The sequence below is a fragment of the Musa acuminata genome, chromosome BXJ3-5, assembly GCF_036884655.1.
Source record: "Musa acuminata AAA Group cultivar baxijiao chromosome BXJ3-5, Cavendish_Baxijiao_AAA, whole genome shotgun sequence".
Lineage (NCBI taxonomy): Eukaryota > Viridiplantae > Streptophyta > Magnoliopsida > Zingiberales > Musaceae > Musa > Musa acuminata.
This window is the reverse complement of record NC_088353.1, coordinates 10,338,427-10,361,776: the sequence shown is the minus strand read 5'-3', so window position 1 is coordinate 10,361,776 and position 23,350 is coordinate 10,338,427. Positions and strand designations below refer to the sequence as shown.

Here is a 23,350-nt window from a genome sequence, read left to right as displayed (position 1 = left end):
GAAGAAGACGATGATGGCGATTGATCCTGGTGTTGCTGTGGGGACTGTTTCCTTCTCTCCTTGCCTCAGGACTCAGCTGCACATGCACATAATATACATATAGATTAATTAGTATTATGATGTGATATTACATATATATATATATACATACATATATATATATATATATACATATATATATATAATGTAAGAGGTTATTGATTTTACGTTAATTACCGATTAAATGTAGTACAAATACCTAATCAAGTAGGTAAAACTTGAAACCCAATCGGCCTATAAATAGGTTGCATTTTAGCAGCCTTATCTCTATGCATAACACAACTACTATAATAGAAAAAAATAGATCGATATTTATTCTTTGAATGCAAAGAACTCAAAACAAAAATAGATGTACCCAAAAACAGTTGGCATCTAAGATAAAGAGCAACGTCAAATGTCGGCTTGGTGGGCGATGCCATAGTTTGGTTCAGCTCGATCACAATATTACCAGGGAATCTTTAGGATCCTAGTAAGCATCAACACAGCATAGGCGAGTACTCGATAGCTTCACCATCAGGATAGTTCAATTGACATGTCACCACCAAATCAAACAGAAGATATAAGATGAGAACCTCAAACGAGGAGAAAAGGATATTATCCCAGACAAGTTTGAACTAGCTGGACAAAAGTTGCTATTCATAACAAGTAGTCGCACAGGAAACAGGCCAAAATAATACTTGTTCAAGCATCTCGATGTACTCTGAAGTATAGTGACAATCATAGTTAATTTAGATTAGCAGCAAAATATCCAGTTTATATCTGGTGGAAGAGACCAAATACCATCAAATTGCATATTATCGGTCATCTTGCAGATCATACTGAATCTGATAACAACAAAATCATGCTAGGAGTGTCTATAAGGAGCACCAGTTGAGAGCCGAAAAGAGGGAAACCTGCAAGGATATCAACCAGAAGCATTACGATCAAGCACGAACAAGGTAAATTAACATTAATTTTCCTTGGTCGATCTTATTATACTAGCACTCTATGTGTCAACAAAAGGTTTCCAAAAGTTTTTCTTGATCTGATTGAGCTGAAAAGTCATCACTGACCCCACTACTGAGCCTACCAAGAGTTTCGATTCAACCTCCAGTCTAAAATCCGAGAGTGAGATTCCAGATTAACAGCAGCATCACTACTATTTGTAGGAGATAAGTTATACAAAATGGTTTTATTCAGTTATGAAGCTTGAATTCGGATATTTGTAGGAGATAAGTTATCATGAAGATATATTCCTTAATTAAACCTCCAAGATAAGAGTTTCATTGCTGAAAAGAGAGTTGGATTACACAAATGAGAGTCTCGAGGGTGCATGAGCAAAATATGGTTGCTATATTATCATATGTTTGTACCCGGGACAAAGGAGTATAATCAATTTTATGGTCAACTATCTTTTAGGAATCATGTTTGTGAAAAACATTTGAGTTGCTTGAAATTATGGAACAAAATGTTGTTCAAGTTATAAGCAATTATGTTTTAGTTCATAAGACTTTTCCTTTGAATGTCCTAAATTTTTAGTTAAATGGAAGCAACTGTCTTAATAATTTTATTTTTCTCTTTTTTAGATAAATTACTCCGAGCCAAAAAAACCCACACTTATGTTGGACTTCACAAGTGACACATTGTATTTGATCTAATGTCAAAGGATATTGGAAAGAATGTAGAAATCAAGAAGACCCATGCAACTTTTGTTGTTCGATTTATATATAATCATATTGAGACCTTGAACATGATCAAAGAATCAATTGATATCACGTGATTTGCTACTTCATTTCTAACATTATTAAGTATATAAATTATACAAAGACAAAAGCACAACCTTACAAATATGTTTACCTCGAAGAGATATGCTAAATAAATGGACAAAAGATGTAAAAAACAAAAGGACAAAGATGCCAAAGACAAGAGTCAATTATATTATCTTGGTATCATCCTTTTGGAATCATATGATATATGCATTAAAAGTGATGGGTACTCTTGTTCAAGTTTACAACTTGCAGATAACGAGAAAAGCTATGGATATAGCCTACGGATTATATTTACAACAAAAATCAACAATTAAATATATTTATGAGACTATAGATAAAACCAAAAAAATAAAGTCAATTACTGAAGCAAATCTCAAGAGCCTAATATCAATTTTAACACTAGAGAAGGCTATTAAAATGTACTGAAGATGTTTTTTTTTTAACTTAAAAAGGTAGCCACCAACTGTCACAAAGATGTGAACGAGGGAGCATCCCCTCTTCTCATAGAATAATTCGATTCAAAGTAAGCAAGGCATCTGCTTTTGCTAGTCCAAAGAGCTTTTCTTCCCTGCTATTCGAGCCTAGCCTAGTCTTCTTATGAGTGAGCATCGCATTACCACATAATCTCATTCATCTAAGGTGAAGAGACTTTATCTTAGGTCTCGCCTTCTTCGCTATGATAAAAAATCTCATTCATCTATCTTTTGTCTATCATAGATTTTGAATGTCGAGCGGAAAGTGGAGTGATCATTGCCTTTCAACAACTAGCACAGGAAAACAGGTGTTTATTGATGTTACCTCGAAAAACAAGATAATGACCATAGAGGACAACATTATCTAGAGACTAGTTGAGGATGTCATGGATGACTAGCACTATAAGAAAGGTCTTATATAAAATATTTGTAATTGAAGTATCACTGGTGAAGGCCAAAATGAAATTCTCTAACATGGTTAACACATGGCCAAAAGTGAGCCAATGGAATATGAAATTATTCTAACTAGGAGTAAAAGAGACAGGATTTTAGTATCTCAATGAATGCTTCCTTTGCAAAACTAAACAAGTGAAGGAATTCATGCAACTGAACACAAATAATTCAGAATAAGGATGGAATCCAAAAGCAAAAGAAATGGCAAACTAGTAGCACCATCTTTGATATAAACATCTATTGCACATTTGTATCTAGCTTTATTAGGATATTCTACATACAAATCCTCAAGCATAGATTTTAAAATGAGTATATGAATCTGTTTCATATTAGAGGTACAATATAGGGAGAGAACTAAAGAAGCAAGGTCTTCAATTTCAAATAATACTACTCGTACCAGTCCGCCAGTAGATCAGTACACGGACCGCTCGCTACCGAGTGGTATATATATATATATATATATATAGACACACACACACACAGAGTACCGTATTATACTGAGCGAATCTAGAAACTCCGATACGGTATGATATTTCAATCCTTGCAAAAAAGACACCTATAAGATGGCCAAGATTTATTTGGATCATCATATAGAATGTCACTTCACAAAGCTAAATTAAGGGAAAAAGAGACCATGCAGCAAACCCCCATAAGATTAGGAACAAGGGTTGACAATCATGTATATGAGATCATCTCCGAAGAAGAACCTCTTAGCTTTGATAATATTTGCATAATTAACATTTTTGTTAAATAAATTCTTAATTGTATACACCAAAATAATCCCATGTAATTTCCTGAATCAGCGGGTTTTGGACATGAAGCTCATGTAGTGGACTCCTATCATATAGCAATCTTGAAACCATAACACCTTGCAAGATGCCAAAACCCATTGATTTGCCTATCTAGACCAACTGAGACACACAAAAAATTTACAAGTATGAAGACACTTGGAACATTCCTATATTCTCAAGGCTATTTCCATAGGTAGTACAACTAACAATGACACCACACAAGAACAATTTAAAGCAGAAAGAGAGCTTTAGTAATTTCTTTTATTTAACATGAAATATAATTCATCTATAGAACATAACCTTGCTTGTTCCTTGAATTTCAAGAGGGATTAATAGAAAGATTCAATTCCCTGTTTTCCAATTTTCAGCACCTCCTCAGTTGAAAGTATCTTGATATGCTAGACGTTATCCACAAATGACCTGCATTGAAAAGCCAAATTTCACAAATGACCTGAATTCACAAACAACATGAAATAGAACTTTTCTACAGAACATACCCTCACTTGTTCCCTGAATTTCTAGAGGGATTAACATAAAGATTCAACTCCCTGTTTTCCCATTTTCAGCATATCCTCAGCTGAAAGTATTTTGATGTACCAGACGTTATTCACGAATGACCTGCATTGAAAAGTCAAATGGCCAGTTAAACATTAAAAGAATAAGTTTCATCCTGGCCAGTCTCATATGACAGAAACAACTTTAAACTCAAAACATAAATATAGATGCTGACGCATTATCTTCCATTCTCTCAGATACATAAATTTGGAGCAAGAACTGTCCCTATGGATAATTGAATATACCGGTTCATGAAACTACTCGATAACAATCTATGTTTTTGCTAGTATTACACTGTGATTTATTTATTGCTTCTAAATAATCCATAAAGCATGAAAATTTCTTGTACTCTGGTAACATGAGAATACTAGAATGGTATGATGGGCTCCAATTCAGTTTCACTAATTGAAAAAGCAACATGCAGCTGGCCTTGAAAGAATATCAAGAGAAATATGGACAAAATAAAAATAAAATAAAATGTGCGCATGTGTCCAACGACCCACAACTGCGGGTCACCCATGCTGAGTAGCATATTAATACAATGCATCTAGACCAAGGTTTAAAAGCCAGTTGGACTAGTATGCATTGAATGGGATTTATATGTCCAACCTGGAATGAGAATTTCGCCCAATACAGTGCAATATTAGTTTTTTTATTTTTATTTTTTATGTTTACTCTAGGCATCTGTTGACTGTCAACAGTCCTTTACTCCTCATTGTCCCTCTCTCCTTCCCTCTTGTCCTCATCTTGCTTCTGCACCTCTTTTCCTACTCCTCATCCCCTCTTCTCTCTCTCTTTGGTTTAGACCAACTGGTATGCAGACATATCATGTGTTAGTATACTGATACAGATCCCAGACCAAGACTACAAACATTATATCAATGTCCTTGGATTAATTTGCACAAGGAAAATGATAATGAGTGAACCAAGTAGCAGCAATCACATGCATGCCATACAATTTGTTCAGAAATATAAAGTTCTAATTGTTCAGCAATTACATTATCATCATCATCATCATCAGTCCCTCTTTCTCTTTGGTTTATGCCAACTGGTATGCAAGCATATCATGTGTTGGTATGCTGATAAGGATCTCAGACCAAAACTACAAAAATTTATAAATAACTGAAAAAAATTAGACATGCTTGGTTTTGTGATAATTTTTGAACGATTTATCAATAACATATATCCATAATACAGATGGAAGTATGACTTGCCCATGATGGGTTGTCTACCAGTCACGTCGAGCTATACATATCAAAACATTCCATGCTAATAGGGTACTGACCCAAGGCACTGATTCGTGCAAACTCCTGAACAACGATATGAACATGTGACATGGCATTTGCTCAACAAGCTGTCAACATGGACATGCAAAAGCAAAGCAAACAATGCTAGTGATTAGGTAACTTAGGAAAAGTTTCCAACCATAATTCCACACCATTAATGGTGTACAAGAGGTAGAAACATGTTAGGAAGCATAGTTACTGTGGAAATTACAAGCACAATTACAAGGAAATTTAAGGAAACAAGTGTTATCATTGAATGGCAGAATAATGAGCTTGGTATTTCACAGTAGCAGCTCAGAGAAACTCGTTTCTGTGGTCTACTCACATATGAATATCTTTATGTAACACAAATTTTTGCATATCAGGCTAAGTATTGGCTTCTGATGATGCAGATCCATGGAGAAACTTTGGAAGATATAAGTATATTTTATTCTTTTCCAGTATGATGAGATACATTGGAGCACTGTATTCGTGTTTCATATGATAGGCTGTCCCACTGAGGGTCTGAGATATTGATATGTGCATTACTATACAATAGAGCTCCATCAATCAAGAGAAGGATGAAAAATACATTAATGCAATGAAAATGCACTTTGTCTAGGATTAAAAGAAAATGTTTATACCCAGCTAGTAGAAAGAATAATAATTAAAATTACTAGAGCTGGACCAGACATCTGCCTGAACCTTAGATCTTTCTTACTTCTAAATAAACAAACAAAATCAGCAAGCAGTAGCAAGGAATGTGGAAAAGCTGACCAACCACAGAGAAAGAAGCAAATTCTGTATACAACAATGATAATGAAAAGGATTAACTCATTCTTCAGCCAACATAAGATTTGAGTTAAAACTGGTAGCAAGAGCATTAGAAACTAGCATAGGGCCAATCATGCAATAGGAAGCAAGAACAAGGATGCAGGCATGCACCTTGCTTTGTTCGTATCAGCCAGCGTCAGACAAAATAGTCACATCATGTATTAACATGATCCAAGCTTAAATTTTATTGCACAAACATTTGACTGTTGCATGCTGGTTTATTGCCAGCTGAGATGTAAAGTTATACAGATGGTATACAATTTGATATAATATTATACAGACAGTGTAAACATTTTATGCTTATTTCAATGAGAGTATACTAAATCTGCTAGTACTCAAGTCGAGCTACCATTACTTCCAACTACCTAGCAGATATGCTATTTGTAGCTTGAAAACTGAGTCTACCTTGTCATATCCAATTGATGAATGGCCTGCAGATTTTGTTTCTTAAACAAGAGAGTGAAGCACCAACTACTGACCTAGGCACCAAAGTCTGTCAGCCCACACAATGAAGAAGTATTGACAGGTGTAGATAAGAACAAAGAAAAGGATATGATCTTTTATGTAAATTTACTATGATGGACTTGCTCTAAAATTCAACACAATCCATATATAAAAAAATTTTAATGCTGAACTTACTCATGCCAATGTATAGCTAGGTCATCCTCAAGCCAACCTCTAACATATAGTGAGTGGTACCACAGAAAAATCCATGGCACATAAGCATCAGCAACAAACAAGGACAAGATACTCAATATGCAACTAGAAGGTTGACTTCAGTCACTAAATAAATTGACCCTTTAAACAGTTGCTTAATTTCAGAATTACTGAAGAAAAGTGATCTGTAATAGATAAAAAATCTCTCAACAGAAATATTATAGAAGGGCTTCTTTCTAATATCAAAATAAGTGATTTATCTCTATAGTTTACAGTTGATGGACCTCTTCAAAACACTCTCCTTCCACTCTAAGCCTAGACTTCAATAAAAATGAAAAAGCCTCGACAATAAAGCTTCACTTGCATGTATGGTCGCTTCAGGTAAACATAGGCAAAGGAGACAAATTTGAAAACAGGTGATAATGGACTTCAACATGACATAGTTCAAATCAAGAATTTTCCTTTCAAATTTGGACTTAAACATCTTACTGGTTATATTCTCTAGTACTCGAATATGAGCACATACTTCTTAGTCTTTGTTTTATGAGACCATTTGAACATGTTGTTAGGATCGAGTCGGCACTTAGAGGGGGGGGGGGGGGGGGTTGAATTAATGCAGCGGATAAAATTACGTCGGTTCAAAAATTCTTTCGTTCGATTAAAACCGATTTCGGAAAGATGTTAACTTGAAACACGTTCGTAAGAGTGTGCAACTAAAGTAATGAGAAAGTATGGCAGTTTGTAATAAATGTAAATAGCAAAGTAGAAATGCAAACAAGAATTTATAGTGGTTCGGTCGTCGTGACCTACATCCACTCCCAATTCCTCTTCTGTCGAGGCTACCGGTATCCACTATCGATCTTCTTTCAACGGGTGAAGATCAACTACCCTTTTACACCCCTCTTCTCCTTTTCACAGGTTTAGAAGACAACCTTTTACAAGCACTCACTCCTCCCTAAACAGAATTCTAAACTTAGAACTAGAGGAGGAATCTCTCAAGTAATTGTTACAACGTTTTCCCACTTTTAAACTCTTTGTGCTTGTGTATGTTAACTAAGGATAAGAGGGATATTTATAGGCCTCGAGTGGATTCAAACTTGGATCCTAAAAAGGTCTTATCCTGGGTTTCTCGGGTCCTGGCGGTACCACCACCTACAGCACTGACACTAGACGGTACCACCGCCGAGTCTGGCGGTACCACCGCCTGACATAGTCTCGGAGACTGTGCCACGACGGTTCCACCTGTTTGGTCACTGTTTGGTTCTTTTCACTTGGCCCAATACAACCCAAACTTGGGCCCAATTGGCCCCTAATTGAGTTGGCCCAATTCCAACCCAATTATGTGCTAATTACGAATTTTAAGGCATACACTAAGCTAAATAAGTCTGGTAAGTCTAGGTTTCTTCCGACGAGCTTTCGACGATCTTCTAGCGAACTTTCGATAATCTCTCGGCAATGTTCCAGCGGACTCCCGGTAAGCTCCTGGACTTCCCAACGATCTTCTTGGCGAGTTCCAACAAGCTTCTTTGGCAAGCTCCTGGACTTCTCGGTCAATTCTGGCAGAACTCCCGATGAACGTCCGGACTTCCGACTTACTCTCGAACTCCCTACGAAATCTCGTTCTTGACTTCGAGACTTCATTTTGCTTCATGCTTTGATCACTATCGTAATTAATCCTCGTAGTTAATCCTGCACACTTAAAACCTACTTCGATCTAGACAATTATTATAAAGCAAATCAAATGTTGTCCGGCATGTCATTGGTTCATTGGCGCTTTGTCTGAATCTTCGGCGCATCGTCCTCTCTTACGGCATATTGTCCAATCAACTAGTTGACCTCCACAACTCCGATATCCTTAGCGCAATTTTCGCTCTTATTGGCCCGATGCCCGAACTCATGGCCCGAAGCCTTCTGCCGATACGTCGACCGATCCTCCGGCTCGACGTCCAATCTTCTGACATGTTCTACTCCGGCCCAACATGATTCTTCCTGCTTTAATTGTCTCTCTCTGATCGAAGCTTCCTGCGTCACTCAAAATACAGATCAAATCATAAACACTATCAATTGGTTTCATCATCAAAATCTGACATTCAACAATTCTCCTTTTTTATGATGACAACCAATTGATGATGGAGTTAACCTTAACTCCCCCTATCAATATGTCATATTAATAGAAACCTTGAATTCAAATTGAATTCAATGCAACACAAATTTAATCATGAATCCAAGCAACTTGTCATCATAAAATCATACATAATCAAAATTATAATATGTCATTCCATGCATGATTGTCATCAGAACTTCTCCCCCTTTGTCATCGACAAAAAGGAGAAGTGCAACTATTAAATGTTTGAGATATGCAAGTTTTACAACATATAAGCTAGCAAATTTTTTCATCACTTTACAACATGTAAGCTAGCAAATCTTTTCATCACTTTACAACATACATAATCACCAAATCATCATTTAATTTTAAAGATGTGCATGATTACAAATTTTGCAAGTTTGCATTTTTGCTTCTTAAGATAGGTAAGCTAGCAATTTTTGGTGATGTTCAAGATAGCAAGTTCTTTTTTCATGCAATTTGCAAGCTAGCAAATTTAATAAGTTTTACATAATTTTGAAACATGCAAACTAGCAAATTTTATACATATATGAAGGTTGGGAAAATTTTTGCATCTTTTGAGATGAGCAAGCTAGCAAGTTTTGCCTCTCTTTACGATGTGCAAGCTAGCATTATTTGCTTCTTAAATTGTGCAAGATAGCAAATTTTATCTCCCAATTTGTCATTGTCAAAAAGAAGGGAAGAATACAATTTTGTAATTCTTTTTCCCTTTACAATAATTTTCAAATCATGACAAAGGTAAAATATCAATCTTATTTCAATATGTTTGTGCATGATTATAGTTTCAAATTAAAACATACACAATTTCAAAACCTTACAACCTTACATTTCATTCTTACTTCATGCATGATACCAAAAATAAATCATCACTATGGCATATCATACATAATACTCAAGCATTCATGAAACATCATTTTAGCAACAAATCATAGTATTATATGCATCATTCCAAATCATAAATAATCCAAATTATGATGGTATCAAAATTTCAAATTACATTATATCCTACAATGCATGATCTTAACTTCTCATTTGTATGAATCAACATAATATCATGAGTATTGCATAATTTCATATCATCACATTAAGGATAAAAAATCATATCATGAAAGATGAGATCATGTGAATACCAAAAGACATGATTCATTTTGACAAATCTCCTCTTAAATAATCAAAAGAAAATCTTAGGAGATCAAATAGTAAAAGATCTTCAATAGAAATTTTAAGTCATGAATTCCGAAAAAGATATTCTCTTTAGTAAACAACAAAAGAATTGTAGAAAAACAAATAATCAATGATCTCGATTCATGCATAAGAAATCTCATGATTTATATAGAAAAGCTCCTCTTAAATATATAGCAAGTAAAATCATAGGAGAATAATGAAAAGTCTTGATTCATATAAAGAAAATATTAAGTTTTGATTCCAAGAATTCAAGATCGATCATGATATAGATAAAAATTTTCTTATAGCAAATAGAGTCATGGGAGAACACATAAAGGATCTCGATTCATGTATCATAATTCTCATAATTCATATAGTAAATCTCCTCTTTAAATAAAATACCAAGAAAAATCGTAAGAGTAAAAAGAAGAGATCTTGATTAAAAAAAATCTCAAGTAATTCCAAGAAATCAAGATCATGATTTAGATAAAACTCATTCAAATTCAAATCGTCAAATTATCAAAATTACTTTTAAGAGATTCAAAATGACATAAATAACTTCATTAATTTCTTAGTGAAAAATCGATAAGATAGAGAAAAAAAATTTCAAGAAAAATGCTTTACTCTTTATAATTGTTTCAATTTATGTGATTTATTTCATACAAACATGTCTTTGTTATTTATATCAAACAAAAACAAGCATCATCGTTTAAAACCGAAAAAGTAACTTTCATTATGACAAAGATCAATAAGCCATAAATCACAAAAATCATCATGCATAATTTCGAAATATAAACTCATTAAGCGTGACTTCAAATCATCATTATATTATTTTATCAAGCATAAGTTCATTAAACATAAATCGTTTTTAATCAAAATCGAAAAGCAATATGGAAATCATTAGGACACACGTTATTTTTTCTTAAAAACATACATAGGATTAATCATTAGATTTAAATCTAACATTTTGTTATATTTTCATAAAACATGCAATTGTCATTATCATTTTCAAAAGAAAAGCATGATCCCCTTTTATTTATTTATTTATTTTTTTGTATTTTATATACTAATTTAAAAACAACATATGAAATGCATCTAGTAATTTCAAAATAAAGTAAAGGGATTTTGGTTACCTCATCGTCGAGAGTCATCAAAGCGAAGTTCGCCACTTTGTCTTCATCGATTTGCTCCTCGTCTTTGGAGGTACTCGTTTTGTCCCAAAGTGCTTCCTTCTTCTTGCGTTCATAGCAAATAGTTGCGCATTCCTTTTATTTTTGTTCTTATATTCTTGTTTTAAGAATTTTTTAAGCTTTATAGTCAAGAGTTCAAAGTCATCATCACTTGAGCTTTCGCTCAAGTGGTCTTCATTTGTTCTAAGTGTCAAAATTTTTCTGTTCTTTGGAAGGTTTTCTCAAGTTCAATATGTGTCATACAATTCATTTCATAGGTCATTAAAGACCCAATAAGTTCTTCGAGTGGAAAATGGTTCAAGTTCTTAGATTCTTGAATAGTGGTTATTTTCGAATCCCAATTTTTAGAAAACGATCGTAAAACTTTATTAACAAGTTCAAAATTCGAAAAACATTTGCCAAGAGCTTTTAAACTATTAACGACATTCGTAAAACGGGTGTACATGTCACCAATAGTTTCACTTGGTTTCATACGAAACAACTCAAAATCATGCATCAAAATATTTATTTTAGAGTCTTTAACTCTACTAGTGCCTTCATGTGTGATTTCAAGTGTGTGTTAAATGTCAAAAGTCGTTTCATAAGTAGAAACCCGATTGAATTCATTTTTATCTAAGGCGCAAAATAGAGCATTCATAGCTCGAGTATTTAAAGAAAAAGTTTTCTTCTCCAAATCATTCCATTCGTTCATTGGAGTATAAGACTTTTGAAAACTGCTTTCGATAATATTCCATAAATTCAAATCCATAGAAAACAAAAAAACTCTCATTCGAGTTTTCCAATAAGTGTAGTCCATCCCATTGAATATGGGAGGACGAATAATAGAAAAGCCCTCAAACAAGAGAGTGAAGCACCAACTACTGACCTAGGCACCAAAGTATGTCAGCCCACACAATAAAGAAGTATTGACAGGTGTAGATAAGAACAAAGAAAAGGATATGATCTTTTATGTAAATTTACTATGATGGACTTGCTCTAAAATGCAACACAATCCGTATATAAAATTTTTTTAATGCTAAACTAACTCATGCCAATGCATAGCTAGGTCATCCTCAAGCCAACCTCTAACATATAGTGAGTGGTACCACAGAAAAATCCATGGCACATAAGCATCAGTAACAAACAAGGACAAGATACTCAATATGCAACTAGAAGGTTGACTTCCGTCACTAAATAAATTGACCCTTTAAACAGTTTCTAAATTTCAGAATTACTGAATAAAAGTGATCTATAATAGATAACAAATCTCTTAACAGAAATATTATAGAAGGGCTTCTTTCTAATATCAAAATAAGTGATTTATCAGGTGATGGACCTATTCAAAACACTCTCCTTCCACTCTAAGCCCAAACTTCAATAAAAAAGAAAAAGCCTCGACAATAAAGCTTCACTTGCATGTACGGTCGCTACAAGTAAACAAAGGCAAATGAGACAAATTTGAATACAGGTGATAATGGACTTCAACATGACATAGTTCAAATCAAGAATTTTCCTTTCAAATTTGGACTTCAACATCTTACTGGTTATGTTCTCTAGTACTCGAATATGAGCACATACTTCTTAGTCTTTGTTTTATGAGACCATTTGAACCTGAGAGGAATATTTTTTCTTGGTCACACCCAAGTCAGAAAGATGAATGAGTGACTTTAACTTCATTTGCAAAAGAATATAAGAAAAATATGTCTCCATTTGCAAAAGGATAAATAAATTCTTGCAATCTTTTTCCTTTCTATCAAGTAATCCAGATCATGGAGAAAACAAAATAAAATAAAAGAGATGGCCCACTATGCAATTGAGTAATACAATCTTGAATATCACCAAAGAGACAAACTTAGAAGAAAAGATGATGACGGAAAAAAAAAAAAGAACTAAAATGATTAAAAATAAGATAAACAAACTCACCAACCAAGTAAAACATCTCAGAGATATAGATATCACCACCATAGGAACCTAACTAAAAATGAAAGCCTAGGAACTCACCACCATAAGGAATCCATCAACAAGATACAAAATTGTATGAGAAAAAAATACCTTGGAACAACTCTCTAAGCCTAGTGATTCTCAACGCATTGATTCTTCACCATTTTCAAGATCAGAAATAAAAATGTAAAAAATATTAAATACTTACAGAATAACTAAAAAAGTGACCTATCAAGTCTTAAATGTGATAATAATTTTCTTAATTCTCAAGTATAACAACCACCATGACCTTTATAAAGAAAAATGAAGGTAACTTCCTTAAAAAACTTCAAATTGAACTCTATAAAATGCTTTGGATTTCTCACTCATTGAGTTTGCCAATATAGCTCATAAATATCTCTGCATTAATTTCAGAATTAATATAGAAAAAGTCCTAAAATTTTGGTTCGAAAATTAAGAGGTTAATATGCATACTATGGATTCACTTGATTCAAGATTTGGAGACATGCCTCTACCAAAAGAGGCATGCCTTGCTTGATTCAAGGCTTGGAGACATGCCTCTATCAAAAGAGGCTAGTTCAAGCAAATTACAGATATAGAAGTATGACTTCCACATTACTTAAGGGTGAGATAAGTCACCAACGAGAAACTATTGATTGTAAAGCTGTCCTTGCCTCCAAGGAGTGTGTTTGTTTAGTTCCTTGTATTATCCTCAGACAGTCTTCCTGTTTACAGAGTAAGCCTTGATGTCACCGTAAAGTTGCTGCTATGCAATGGTGACTAAGGTTTGTCTTTTGGCTTGCAAAGATCCTATCCAGACCCCACATATGCAGGAGCCTTATTCTTTGAACTACTGTTTTTTAGTCTTTCCTCACAGCCATGATACACTATTAAGACATCTAAGTGTTTGCTTCCTGATTTGGTCTTCACTAGTGTCTGTGCTATTACAAAGCAGGCTCTCAATGGAAGCACATTTCACCCTTTTACACAACCTCCTAGAAGAAACAACCTAGACAAAGTCAACAGAAGCTGGTTCATATAAAAAATGGAGATTACTGTTAATAATAGAAACATTAAAACATAGGGTATACTGAGAGAATGAATTGCAAATTCATCTAACTCTGTGCAGTAATTTCTAAACTAAAAATGATTAAAATGTTAAGTAATTTCTTACTCCCATGGGTCATCTCCAAAGAGAAGCACATCATTCTCCCTGTCGACAAATACAAGCTGCCAGCCTGATCTAAGAGGATCTTCTGATAGACCCTCAATACCAAACATCTGTCCCAGTTCCTCACGTAATTCATCATAATTGCTAAACCGGGAGATGTCCGGAGACCTCCCAACTGATCCCGACTTGTAAACCTGCAAGAAAAATACACAACCTTCAATTAACAAAGAACACCTATATTCACCATTTCTACTGCTTAGCTCGTGGTTCTGTTGCAAGGGCTTTTCAACATAGAACTATACTGGCACAAAAATCATGACAATTTCCACAAAGCAATATACCAACCATTCAACTTGGCAAGTACCACACCAATATGTTAGGAAGCATTCCATAAAATGAAAGATTTGCCTTTACCTACACAAAGTATTGGGATTGTAGATCAGTCTCTTCTGCATTTTTTCATAAGCCAGATAAGTCATCCACATATCCATACAGAGAATTATGGAAAAATTAACCGACACATGGCACACTCGACATATCATTGACGATACCTAGGTTAGGTACTGCATTAGTCGGCGAAGAGGAGGAATCTTTGCCGAAACTAAACAGGGTGTTAATCAGGTTAACTCTGAAAACTTCATTTCCTGCAGTACAGTTCTTAGCAGGAAGTGATGGTAGCAGAGCTACATCATCAAAAGAAATTGGTTGTGTCTTGGTAAACTTGGGTTTCCATGATTGCCAATTAGGATGATTTAACATGGATTGGCCAAGATGTGAATAGTTGGAACCACCAGCATTTTCTTCACAATAAGCAAATCCTAAGATATCCTGAACGGAACTTGCCGTCGGAATTGATGAGAAACCTAAGCTTGAGTTATGAATGGATGAACTTTCAAACAATGAAGGAGGAAAATGAGACTGCTGTTGCACATGATTGCTATGCATTGGGAATGCCTGTGTGTTAGCATGTGCTCCTTCAACCTGCTGCTTTTGCTGCTTATTTTGGGGTGGCTGCCACTGCTCATATAAAACTGGTTCTGTTACGCATTGTGATTGAGAATTCACAATCTGCTGCTTAGTCTGCTGACAATCTCGATGCTGCAGCAATGAGCTGGATGCATAGGACTGTGGAAGAAATTGAATAGGTTGTTGATTTTGCAGAAATTGCAGCTTCAGAATATCCCAATATCGTACATCCTGCAAAGCTACATGGGAAATGGCTTGGTACTTATTGAACTCACTTCCCGGCAGCAATGGTTCATGCTTATGTTGGACCCAAGGGCCCATACCTAGTGATGAGAGATTCAATGAACACATGCCTCGTTCAGCAGCAAGGCCTCTTGACCACATTAAAGCATTTAGCTCATTTTCTTTGATGTCTGAAATGCAAAGGTAAATAAACTAGAATGTAAGAAGTTCCAAATAAAATGTTCAGATTTTATTTTACATTTTGAAAAAGATATAACCCTTATCATTAACATATAATATGCAAGAATTGACTTATCCTTGAAATTTATTATATTTGAAGTAGCTACAGTATCTGTTACATTACAAAGAGCTACATAATGTTATATTAACAATAGTTTCACAAACTTAAGAGTTCCTAAGCAATTTTTTTCAGTCAGATAATTGAATAACAGAAAGGAAAGATAATAAAGGTCATCATATGAATCTGCATCTCCATTTTGTTGTTCACCTTCGAGAGACCCTGACAAGGCTGACCAAGGTATCATAGAGTTAGATCAAAATACATGCATGAGAACATACCACAAGGAAAGGATGCTCCAGGATGCCAAGATCTGCCAATCGGAAACAATGATGGATGCATGGGAAAGGTAGTTAAAGGCTCAATTTCCCACAGTGATACTCTACACCATAGTCTACCATACCAAATCGTACCGCCCGGTACGGGCGGTATGTACCGGTCCGATAGACTAACGGTACGTGGACCGCCCGCTACCGGTCCGACTGTAGCAGTGCACTATAGCACTACAACGTTACAGTTACTGTTGCAGTGCACTATTATAGTAGCAGTACGGTGCACCAGTATACTGTAGCAATGCACTGTAGCAATGCTACAGTGCTCCCCTAAGTATACCGCTCAGTACACCTAGGTGTACCGCTTGGTATACCGTACCGTACCGATACCGAGCCCAGATCGAAACACCGGTACGGTACGGTATTGTGAACCTTGCTCTACACTGCCTTTTACCTTCCGTGGCTTCATCCCAGCCAACCTGTAGTTACTAAAATGTCATATTAGTTCACGAAGACATCTTCTTGTGTTGTTGCAGCAACTTGAATACCATAAAAAATACCTACATTCTACAGACTAGTTAACAAGGAATACTAAATTATTGTACCATTTGTATTATTCAAAAATTAGAAAAAAATATTACAGCAGCAGAGTCCAACTCACCATAAAAAATACCTACATTCTTGTGTTGTAGCGGTACCGGACGGTCCGCGTACCGGTAACCTGTCGGACCGGTACGTACCACCCGGTATGGGTGGTACGCTTCGGTATGGCAGACCTTGATCTATGCAATCATCTTACTAATGCTGAGTCAGCAAAAATAATATGAGCACAAGCACCCCAAAAATGTATGTAAAACTTATGAGTTCCAACCTACTAAGCTTCACACAAAGAAACAAGAATGGCAGGATGGTAAGTATCACCTTGTAAACATACCCTATTGACCTATTTAACCCTCATAAGACTCTTTTAAGGCAGGTTTTCAGAGAAAAATAAGTAATATACAGTAAGTAAAACTAAGATCAACTTAAGCTTGTTGATCTTCTAATATCACCACAGTCATAGATCAGCCACTTCATTTCACTAACTCTTAGTAGATTTGCATTTCTAACAAAATGTAGCACTAAGATATTAATTGCTTCAGTTAAAACCTCAAAGATAAACAAATCTTCATCAATGACCATTACACTAGGGTGACACAAGTAAATGTGTCTGTCTACATGTACAAATAAATAAAATGGGAGACATGCTAGAGCCTTATCAGAGGGATTGAGGCCTCAATCTACCTTAGAATCGATCATGAAGGAGCATGGAGGTATCAAATCATAGATCGTCTTTGTTGAGCATGATTTTTTATATAAAGAACCTCCATAATTAATTTCAAGGACATGTATCTACATATAATAAAATACATCTTCACTGCAGATATTTACCTGGACTGTTTTCCAATGAGAAGTCGGCCAACGTACAGGATCCAAGACACTTATGCCAGTAATTGTTCCCATGTACCTTCAGTCAACATGAATAATAAATAGAAAATTAGATGTGTCAAACAAGAATTGGCTGCCCCATACAACACAAATTAGATATCTTAATGCAATCACATAAGAGGACTTAGCATATGAAGTAATAATTTATATAGATATTCTTATTCTAACCACAAAAGAGAGACATTAAGGAAGGCAATGGTTAATTCAAGTATTTTGGCAAATGTTGTTACATTACCTACGAATGCTTGATTCCTCGGTCTCAAAAAGCATACGAAATCGCATCCCAATTGATACACATGTGTGGAATACAGCTTTAGTGTACTTTGAAAGAGGTATAACAAACTCTGATGGGCTGGCCCTGCAACAATTCCAACCAAAAAAGCGATAGCGACCAACAGAATATATTGTAATGACAACTGCTACCTTGGATTATAAAATATGGTAAAACGACTATTTGTGGCAGCAGCATGAGCTGCTGCAGCAAAGAGTCCTATATGCATGCTGTCACTTGATAAAACCAGTGATGATGATGCTGAAGTTTGTGGTTGATTAGTGCGTCTTATTCCCAACAAAAGCTGGTTCTTTTCATTCCTGAGAAGGAAATCAAAATCAAAATAAAAAAAATGCATTCAATGAAAGAAATGGAGATGGATTTTTCATTTTTTTGTCACATTAAACATGGAAGAAGAGGTAAAAGAAATCAAGTTAACCAAATAAAAAGAACAGAATCCCCAGCGACAAGTCTCTTGGCACTGACAAACACACTCCAGCCTGTAGTAAGGAGATGCCTTTTTAAAATGTTGACCTGTGATCAGGGAAATGATCTATAATAAAATTCCAATGATGTTTCAATTGTTATAGATAGAAATAGAAACAAAGAAACTAGAGTCTTCAACTGTTAGAATGAATTTGTAGTTGCCTTCATGACTTGCTCAAAATAGTTTTAGCTTTTCTCATCTGAATGATGATATTAAAGCCTTCTACTAATGAGCAAATTATTCATAAAACTATCACAAACTTTCATTCAACTCTTTCAAACAATCACAAAGTTTGATTGCAAGGTCTGCAGCATGTGCAAATTTAACAGGAGAAACAGTTAGAGATTATGGAGATGGTGAAATTTTAAAAATGGTAAAGGAGAGGATCTAAATGATGAGTTGAGCTATAGTTAAAGTGAACCGATTGGGCAATGTCATGCACTTCGAAAGGGCCAACTAAAAGAATAATAAAGCAACAGCAAGATTCAAAATAAGAGATCTCCATTGCAGCATGATTCTCTGGATTATCTGCTGACACTTCTGAGGCAGTTCCCAGGTGCAAAGAGCAAGTGCATGCATCAAGCTAAAGAGAGAAGATTAGCATATGCTTGATTTTATATTGTGGTTGATTTGACACAGTAGTATGATGAAGTATCATGACAAGGAGATTAGAGATTATCAAGTGACATAGCACATTAAGAAAGTTTCAAAAGGAGAAATTTGATTGGTTTATCATCAAAATCATAAAAATTGCACTCAAAATACCTTTCATGGAAGCATTGTCAGACTTTTTTGCAAACAAGAGTAAGGAAATGTTATGATGATAAGACACTGGAATCTTATGGCATTCAAGACACATAAAGGGGATATCCGTTACCTGAACACAAAGTCAGTTGGAATGTTTAAGATTTAAATTCTTAACTTTTTCAACCAAACTATCAATGTACAAAAATATTCAGGTCACATGCTTGTACGGTAATACCAGATTTTTCAAAAAAATATAATCCCTTCAAGTTAAGTGATACAACATTGTTAAAGATTGATTCAAGTACAATAAGGATCAATAATGAAAGTGTTGTGGATCTAAGGAATCGAACTATTCTTTCAAACTTTCAATATCCAAAGGCATTATTTTGACCAATTGAAACTATGGAAAGGCATCCTAGGTTCAGATCCAATCAACAGATGCTCTTAAAAGATGAATCAAAGGAAGGTTTTTATTCTGCACATATCCAACCCTTGATTTAGAAGTAATTGTTTGTTCTGTCAATATGTGAAGTGCACTCTCCTTTACTTAGCTACATTATTGCTAGTTTCTTGCTTATTATTAATTATAGTTGTGTTAGTTTAAAGTGTTTACGGGGACATGATAAAAGGATCCCCACAGAACTATAAGTTGCAAATTGACTCATTTGCAGCAGTTATGTCTGACCAATATTATAATTAAAAGGTATCTGAGATAGTTTTGACAACAGCTTTTCTCCTTCTTCATGCTTATGCTTATAGAAGTTCTCAAGCAACAGACCTCTTCAATATTTGAAGAATATATCACAATTTGATGAGTGAAGCAATTCCATCACAAAGTCTTTACTCACTCTTTGAAGTTTCAACTCTGTTGGTAGTTTGGGATAATAAATCACTTGCCATTTATCTCATTTTCATCCTACAAAACAAAGTCAGTCTCCAAACTATAGAGCTGACATAGTTGGTTTATGGATTGTCAGATTCAAGAATTAGATAATTTTCGACAATTTTTATAACACAAAAAATAGTGTGACCAAACTTCAATTTTCTTGATTCAGCATGCTTATAATCAAATTTCTGGCCAACTCTAATGGACCCTGCATCAACAAGCTTGAAAGCGTCAAAGGTATCTTTTCTAAAGGTAATTTCTGGTCCTTTATTAGAACATAAAGTGGGATGTGTACCAATTCTAATCCAAGGATGAGAAGGTTAGGACCCATTTAATAATATCTTTCCAAAGTTGACCAAAAACTAATGAACAATCCCAAACTAAAAGCAATAGGAATCCCAATTTACATCAAGTATAAACAACTTAAATTAAGCTTCCATGAACTAGTACCTGTTTTGGCTTAATCAAGAAATGATTGTTGCCCAATTCAGGAGGGGTTGATAAAGGACAAAACTGGCAATTATATTAGCACTAGTTATGAATGATCAATATGTTATATATGCAGTAAAAGTATTGGTTGAACATGATTCATTTTTTCCTTAATTTACAATGCATTTCTCCCAATACAACTAAGCCTGCCAATAGAATTATGAAATGCAAAAATTATATAGCATCTAGAGTAGGTTCAATCACCTCGAAAAATGTGCCTGAACTTCCATTCAACATCATAAAGGTCACGAGCAATAAGCTCCTGCACCGGCGGCTGCTGAGAGAAATCCTAACACCAATGAAACAGCAGTGATCACCAACTCCTATTCATGGTGTTCAAAAAAATTCCATGAGAAAATAATACAACTTGTTCATGGCCATCGCACCAGAGGAGGGAAGACTTTTTCAGCTGCACGACGAGGTATAGAGAACCCTCCATGGGTACTTGTATCACTTGCTGTCAGAATCTTGCAGAAATAATTTGTGGGTTGCTTGCTCGCAAAACCCATCTCACTGGGAAAATAAGTGACTTTCTGCTCTTCCTGTAGCCAATATCTGAGTCTTCTGGAGTTTCTTATAGGAAAATACAATACAGTGGCTAGTAAACAATCAATTTTCAAATCAAAATTACCGGACTCAGAGGTTGCAACGTCATCTGAGCATAAACTTCATCTGTTTCCACATCTGCCTGCAATTTTTACAGCCACAGGAATCTAAATTTGACCACGTTAAGTCATCTAGACCAAAAAAAATCTGTGAAAGAACGAACGCGCAAAGTCACGTTATGGAGCCGGCAAAGCAACTATGGCAGTAAGCTTGGGTAATTGGGAAAATGGCTCTCTACTTCCTTGTTCGTCGATGCAGCCACCTTGATTAAAACCGACCACCAATCATTAAACAGAAAACGCACAGAACATGCATATCTTAAGGAAACGCATCAAAGATTCAATCTTTCACCTGCTCACTGTGACCCTGAGGAAAATAGACTACTCGAGTTCCAGCTGTGGGCAAGGACACCAGCGGCCCGGCGAGGCGTGCCAGAGCTCCGAATCCAAGCATCTCTTCTCCTCCCCTAATTCAACATTCAAAAAGCAATCTGCATTCTTATACGGCGGAGGCTAAGAACAGAAGCAAGATCAAAGGCAACACAGAAAGATCACCTTCTGGTGCTTGCTGGCTGATACCAACAGTAGAAAGCTTCATCTTATCTCTGCCAATTCAATCATTTTCTCACCTGAAACGGTACTCACTCTCCCATCCGAAACAGTAAGAAGAACTACTTGCCAAATAAACGGAAAACCACAGCTTCAAGACTCATCAAGCCACTAATAGCCGAAACATAGTCGACACCAGAAGCTAACGATAGCATACAAAAAGAAGCAGCCTTAGCCGCAAGAATTCGTCGACAAAGAACACAACTCTCGTGGTCCCAGAAACTTATCCGAGCTCGGGGAAGCTCTCGTTCTTGGAGATCTCCATACCGAGCTTCCCAAGAATCTCGCAAGCCCCTAAAAGGGAGAGGAGAGAGAGGCTAATTGATAAATTTTTGGCAACAAAACAAAAACTTGTCACTCGCACTTTTTCACTCTTCGGGCTTCGAACTTCAATCGAAGGAAAAGCTATTGGAATTCAAAGAGAAGAAAATAGTGGCTTTTGTTCCCATCGCATTGTCTCCTTACGAGTCTCGACCGAAGTCGTTCGCTGTCGGACACACGCACACTTCCCCATAGTATTCGCCTCCAGGAAAACGCTTCTAATAATCAATATCTTATTTGCACAACAAATACGTTTTCCCAATCGTGTACCCGTGTAATGAATGGATTAGGGGGTGGGCCAAGGTGGTAGACGTGAGTGGGTGTCGGTTTACTTGAACGTCGGACTTTGGGTTTTAAGCTATATTTTATCCGCAAAATTTGTTTTAGGTTATTTCACACATCATTTGTCTCCCTCTCCCTCTACCCGTATACTGACTTGAGGGAAAAATATGGGGCCCGGTTGATCAAATACTGACTCGAGTGCTCGTTTATTTGGGCGAGGAAAAGGCAGGAGTTATAGGTATGGAGTCAACACGGGAGAGGAGCAAAAGACGATCTCAGCCGTCGATGGGTACCACCAACAGATCCACACCGTCCACAGGGACTGCTAGCTTTCTGACGGAAATGCCCCCAAGCCTTGTCGTTAATGTCGGAAGAGGGCTCGTCGGAGGCGCGAGGACCGCCCGCCGCACGTGGATACGACCCACCGTGAGGCCCACGCTGAACGAATAATCGTCGTCCTTGTGGGCCCCGCAATCTGGGGTCGGGCGGGGTAAGCGAACGGGGCTACCCGGCGGTCACCACCACCCGCAGCTTGCGACGTGCTCGCAGCGGACTGCTATATCGGATATGCCGTGGTCCGTTATAATAATTGTAACGCTTCCCTTGAAGCGTTTATTGTTCCATTATAGACCGTCTTACAACGTAGTATTTCTATAATGATTCCATTATATAGTTAATTGCTTTTATAATATTCACAAACAATAACAACTTTTTGACGAAAGAATCTTTTTAGCTAAATGAATTTAGAAAGTTAATTTTGTCTGTATTAATATAAATCCATTGAGAAACAATTTTAGTGTCACATACACTCTTTTGTGTTATTGGAAGTGGAAATATACATATATTTTCCGGGATATTTGAGAAAAAATATATTTACTTGAAGATATTCTAGAATAATCGGATATTTTTTAAAAAATAAAATAAGAATTAAATTATCAATCATGATCAGAGCTGAGAGAGATTACCTACAGATTTAGACAGATAAATACAAATCATATTCTAATAATATTGCATCCTAATCT

At 35.8% G+C, this 23,350-nt stretch overlaps 1 pseudogene; it reads right to left on the bottom strand.

Moving 5' to 3' along the window:
* Positions 1 to 658: 658 nt before the first annotated feature.
* Positions 659 to 22,210, bottom strand: LOC135638875 (auxin response factor 12-like; annotated as a pseudogene).
* Positions 22,211 to 23,350: the final 1,140 nt, after the last annotated feature.